The 6,510-nt window shown below is 46.7% G+C and overlaps 1 pseudogene; it reads right to left on the bottom strand.

Moving 5' to 3' along the window:
• Nucleotides 1-312: 312 nt before the first annotated feature.
• Nucleotides 313-2,842, bottom strand: LOC120682064 (annotated as a pseudogene).
• Nucleotides 2,843-6,510: the final 3,668 nt, after the last annotated feature.

The following is a 6,510-nucleotide window of genomic DNA, read 5'->3' as shown; positions in this document are numbered from 1 at the left end:
TAGAGATAGAGAGATCCTAGAAGGTGACAGGAACACAACATATTTTCATGCCGTAGCAAACTAGAGAAATAGGAAAAAAGAAAGAATTGAAGCTTTAGAAGACCCCCTCTTGTGGTATAGTAGAAGTCTAGAAGATGTGCTGTACCTGTACCTTCTCTGTCAACATACATTACATGCATGCATACACATGCATGATTACTAATTGATTATAAAGCAATGGTAATCAGGGGCATACTGAAATAAATCGGAATAGCTTTTTTTTAGACAAATAAAACGGAATAGTTTAGGGCCTTCACGTGATGTTAATCTGTAGTAATACCGATATGCCATGAATAGAAAAATAAAAAAAATTTAATATAGATAGCATTTGCGTAGCCTTTTGATCGACTCATACCGTATCATAAATGTGATAATCAAGTTAACAACCGGAACATCAGAAAGTTGGAGAAGTCTAGCTTGAAAGTAGCAGCCCAGCTAGAAAAGGCTCACATGCATGATTCTAGCCCATGCGAATGTATGGTTGACAACCGGTTATATACTTATATTCAGTTCAGAACATCAAATCACCCAAACAGAGATACATGCATGTTAGGAGATAGCAACGGATGCCTGCAACTAAGAAATTGGTACTGTATGCTCAGCGGGCACTTGGGCCTTGTAACATGCTACCAGCAGTGCTACCTCGAGCAAAAGCTGCAGAAGCAACTAGAGAGGAAATGGAATAGCCGTGCTTAACGACTCCAATGCCACAGCAAAACATCTCGAACATTTCAAGTCTCGTTTCTGTTTCTGCAACTTCTTTTACCGCCTTATCAACTTGATGCTGAAAGAAAACCTCGAGGTAGCTGCTGCTGCTGTGCACCATCCAAATGATTAGTTCTACTGTAACTCGCCGTATGCCTGGGAACTCAGTGTCTGGTGACTTGTACAGATCAAGGATCCTTTTAAACTTCTGCATGAACACATCCACTTCGAGGTTTTCATTGCGGAGGGCGTCGGCAAAACCGCTTGCCTGAATGGATTTACAGATCTGAACACTGAGACCGACAATGCTCTCCAGTAGTGCGCCCAGCTTGGTCCTCCATTCTTCCAAATTCTACATACGTGTAGTGTGCATTTAGGGTGAGTTCCTTTCAATAAAAAAACCATGTAGCTAACTAAAGGACAGCTAAAAAAATGAAGGATATATATGTAACTTCCATACATCGTGGGTATGCAGTTCTCCAGCAGATACCGGACCCTCCATTTTCTCCACTTCTAACTTGATTATTTTCAGCAGCTGTTTGTGATGACAAATTGTAAGAGTACTATATATGTTCCTAAATAGACGAAAGAAGGAGCAATCCAAAATAAGAAATTTAATGAAAAGTGTGAGTAGACCTTAGTGTATATATACTTGCACGCATACACCAAAAGAAAAAACAAAGATGCATGCATGTGAATTTACCAGAGGTAGCTGGCTGTCGATTGTCCTATTATAATGAGCATGCTCTGGTTTAGAGTTCACACGTAAACTCCCCAAGAGTTTTGCAACCATAGTTCTGAGCTCTGTAGAGTCAGAAGAGAGCATCTCCACAAGTTGCTGTATGTTTTCAGGCATCAGTTCTTCTAGGATCTTCCAAGCAATGCTTGTGCTGTCCACGGCAAGCATGACTAATGCTTCAACAGCAGACTTAGCTAGCTCTACTCTGTTAGATGGAGTTGCAGTTTCAGGAACAAGGAATGAAACAAGCTTCTTGACTATTCGGGGCGAACTCCCAATCTCTTCCTTTCCTATCTCATCCAAAGCTAAGCAGGCAACAACTCCAATTGCTTCAGTGAGTAGCTTTGTATGGCTGTTAGGATGTTCTAGTATCTTTCTGATGTTCCTGAGAACATGGAGGTTCTCGGAGGTTTTGCACCTAAGCACCCTCCCGGCATCACCGGTAGTTCTGACCAGCTTGTGCAAGACCTGAACTGCCTCCTCAATGATTTCTTCTATTACTAGAGACCATGAGATTGAGCTGCTGTCAATGTCATCACTAACAGCTGTAAGGTCCACAATGCTTGACATCACGTGGTCATCGGCATCCGTCACCTTCTTTCAGTTGTCTGGATTGTCCATGACCTTATTGAGGATTTTCACACCAAGCCATGTGAGCTCGATGCTCACATTGCTGGAACTTTGGGGATTTCTCCGGGCCATGGCCGTGGTTGTCTTCAAAGTAAGCAACGAGGACACCATGTGCAACGCTCCTGGGAAGCTCTCAACCAGGAGGTCCGGAGAGAGCCACAACACCACGTTGGCTGCATGCCCTCGAGTGTTCTCTTCCTCCCTCGTCTTGTTCTTCAGTCCTAGCATACTGACCACACTCGCCACCGTGTCGGAGGAAGCCCGTAGCCTCATCAGCGCCAACCCTCTGTACTTGTGCACACTGAGGATGCGGTCGAGAATCCGGACGCCGACGAGCCGGTCGGCCACCGAGTTGGACCTTACCATCTCCATTGCGAAGCTGACCATGTCCATGTTCATGGCTTCACGCACGCTCCCACCGCAACATTTCATGTAGGTGTCGAGCATGTAGCGCTTGATTATCTGCACCCCTGAAGAGCCGAGCTGGTATGTCATGCTGAGCTTCAACACCTGCTGGACATCGGTGACGAGCATGGTGTCGGCGAGGAAGGAGGCCAGGCCCTGCGCGAGCACAAGCCCGTAGAACAGGTTGAGGGACCCCCTGATGCTCTTGTGGTCGCTGCTGCCTTGGTCCGCCGGCTCGACGTAGTCCTGCCGGCTCAGGCGCAGTGCGGCCAGGACGATGGAGGTGAAGCCCGCGGCGAACTGTGCCAAGGTGAAGCCCGACGAGAGGATCTTGGCGAAGAAGATCCGGCAGGTGCAGCAGCGCCTGGACGTTAGGAATGATGCGATCGCCGCCCCGAGGCCTGCGGTTCCTCGCTCCGGGTTGGTGCGGTGTCTTTCCCAGCTTCCATGCTCCATGGCCTCTATTTTCTTGGTCTGTGCTGCCACAACTTCCGGGGCGTTGAGGATGAACGTATCCTCTGCATCCACAGCACTGCTGAAAAGTCTGCCATTTGCAAATAAAGCGCGCACTTTATTAGTTTAATTTGCAGCCAAGTGAGAGTGTTGCACAACACAAGATTTAAACAGACATCGATTTGCATTTATTTTTATACTAAAACAAGATGAAAATAATTAAGCACAGCAGTATACACACACGCCCCAACAAATCATTTTACAGAACATGAAAAATTAGGAAAAAACTTGAAAACAACAAAATAAAAAATAAACAAATATCCTTGCTAACCGGTCACCACCACAAGCCCCTCTCCCACTGAGATACATTTTTTTTGACAAGATATGTGTCGGCATTGCGTATCGCCGGACCGGCTAGTAGATTAACGTATGCGCGTCACTGGTTCGGATGATAATGCAAGGGAGACACAAGGATTATACTGGTTCGGGCGGAATGTCCCTACGTCCAGTTCGGGTCACTCATGTTCTTGCACTCAGTTTGCAGTAGGAGGTTACAAACGGGCGAGAGAGGGACGAGTTCCCAAGTCTCTAGTGTAGGCGTGTGTGGTTGCGAATGGGTTCTACTTGAATTGAGAGAGTCCGAGCCCCCCTTTCTAGGGGTACGCCCACTCTCTTTTATAGCTCAAGGGAGAGGGAGGGGTCGGATACAAATGTGAGTGAAATAAGATAAAGGGAGAGTCTGAGGGGTCGGATGAAGTCCGACCCCTTCTCCTTCGTCGTCAGCTCCGGTGGGTCCTGATGATGGCGACGCAGGTAGTGCGGCCCCATCCCTGGTCCTGTGCGGGTCGTGGCTGCCCGGGTGGGTGGTTGACTATGGATGACGTCTCCATCCGGTGGAGTGGGCGCTCTGTCTCGTCCCTGTCCTGTCGTCCGGCGCACTTCCCGTTGCACGCCGCTGTCGTCATGATCCGTACCGGGGAGTGGTTGCCGTTGTGGGCGGTCACGCCCTCCTGAAAGGTCCTTATTTGGTAATTGAGTGACAACAGTAGGTGGACTAATAATGTGGTATATGGAGATACATAGGTGATTAGTCCACATGTGATGATGAGAAGGAGCTCATTGCATATGAGACATGACATGGAGTCATGTGACCAAGGTAAAGAAGATCAAGACAAGGCTTTGCGTCGATAGACCGGTTGCAAGTGTGAAGGGCAAGTTGGAGGCTTTGAAGCGACAAACCGCATGTGGCGGGAAAGCTTGAGCAAAGACTTGGCGCCGATGGACCAAGGCAATAGTGAAGAGCAAGTTAAGTTGAGATCGATGAACTAATAAGGTCACATGATGATATGAAGTGGATCATATCATTCAAGGAAAATCAAGTCAAGTGTTGACTCATGATGATGATCAAAAAGCTTGATGGAAGTTGGTGCTTGTGTGGCATCAACATTTGAGAAGATGAAATGGAATGCGCAAGGCAAATGTATAACTTGTAGGGCATTTCATTTCACCGGTCATAGGTGTGCAGAGAAGTGCTTGATCGGATTTAGGATAGATGGCCGTACTATCAAGAGGGGCAAACTTGCTTGCATATCGGTCATCTAGTGCCACTTGAGCGATCTAACTTTGCATACGTTGCTAGGATCGAGCGGTGTTGAAAGTTATTCAAAAATGATTTGAAAATGCTAAGTAAGTCTTAAAGGTTTTGATCATCCCGTGGGAGATCATATTGGAGTTGGCATGCTTTGGAAAAAGGGTTTTTGTTGTGCTCCTAACTATGGGTTGGATCTTGGAATGGATTTCTGGGTCGATCCATTTTGTTTTGGATCATTTATTCAGTTGGGTTGTGTAGTCCTCGATCACTGTTGGTACTTTGTAACGTTACGAATAAAATCCGCAAGTGCACGGATACTGCTGTAACTTTCACCCAGGAGTATTCCAGGGTATCGTATCCTCTGAGAAATGTGAGTACACTATCTACGGGTTCAGGCTCATCCAAGGACACACACACTGGTGTAGGAGGGATAGGACAGAGAGGACTTCCTAAGATTTAGAATCTATGTTTAGAGAAAGAGATACTTCGCCTTTATACTTCGAGCTACCGGTTTCGACTGGCTTATAAAAGCCAGTAGCTTCAGTAATAATGCTCTATCCGATATCCGAACGTGGAGGGTTACTATGGCTCGAACATGGCTGTCACCACTTACCGGCTACCTCAACAAACCATGGGACTATAAGACAACTGAGTGATAAAGTCTAGTCTAGACATCTATTGGCGCTCCTTAAGTACCCATTTTATCCCTTGTTTATCCTTGATAATGGCATGAATTTAATTACAAAATCACTAACCGTCCTAACCCCGGCCTAATTATTGGTCATTTTCACACTTGCACATATATTTTGGAGGAACTTCGTTTTTGCAGGTTTTTGTCCTATTTTGGAGCATGAAATGACGAGGCCCGTGATCAAGCGCCAACACGAAGAAAGACGAAGGCCAAAGCCCAAAGGAAGGACCAAAGCCCATGTTGATTCGAAGCCCATTCATGCACATCCATCCTCCAAGAGAGCCCAAAGGACTGAGCCCACGAAGATGAGATCAAGATACTTCGGGATTAAGCAAAGCAAATGAAGATTTAAGGAAGGATTCCCTATCCTATCCTTTCCTCGAAGATATCTCCAAGATAACGACATCCAAAGGGGTGCAATCGTGAAGGACATAAACTCTAGAAGATGTGAGGAGTCTACACGCGAAAGATGAGACCAAGGCGGGCCCGAAAGAGGGTAGGCCAGCCGGCCTAGGCCCATGAGCCGGCCGGCCTAGCCCATTTCCGAGGTGCTTCGGCCTCCCCTTCGACCGGTGGCTTCCTCGACTTATAAATAGCTCGCACCTTATTCAACTCGCGGCATCCATCCACCCAGAACTCGACGAAAACCTAGGGCCAAGACCGGAGGGAGACGACGGCCGCCGCAAGTCTTCGAAGTTGTCTAGGAGATGGCTTAGGCCGCCCGTAGCCGCTATGGCCTCCCTGCGTGGTTGTGCCATGGTGGAGTTCATGAGCTAGTTGGAGTCGTCAATGGTATGTACTCGGTGGTGACGATCCAAACGAATCTATTTTGTGAGTAATGATAATCATGTATTCCGAATCTTTTAGCGACCATGTTCTCTCTTTTGATTTCGTTTTTTTTCTTTGGGTTTGCTTCATCCTAGATCTATTATCGAGATAGATCGCTTAGCATGATCTTGTAGTCATGGTGGATAGAGGTTCATGGCGGAACTACCAAAGAGGGTTCGACTTGCTTCAGGGTGCTTTCGTCCAAAGGGGGACGTCGTGACAGGGCGTTGCTTTAGTAGATGGGGTATCGAAGGATCGGATTGGAGATTTTGGGTTTAAAGATGCCATTGATTGAGATGCATGATTTTTTTGCTCGTTAGCTTGAACTACAACTAGATGACAATAGGCCTAGTCATGTCTTTGGTTTTGCTATGGTTACGCCTATATTCATGGATGAGATCAACCTTTACACAACACTCATATCTATTA

This window comes from Panicum virgatum, chromosome 7N, assembly GCF_016808335.1.
Source record: "Panicum virgatum strain AP13 chromosome 7N, P.virgatum_v5, whole genome shotgun sequence".
In the NCBI taxonomy this organism is placed as follows: Eukaryota; Viridiplantae; Streptophyta; class Magnoliopsida; order Poales; family Poaceae; genus Panicum; species Panicum virgatum.
Note: the sequence above shows the minus strand (reverse complement) of the source record. Positions and strands in the feature narration are given on the sequence as shown.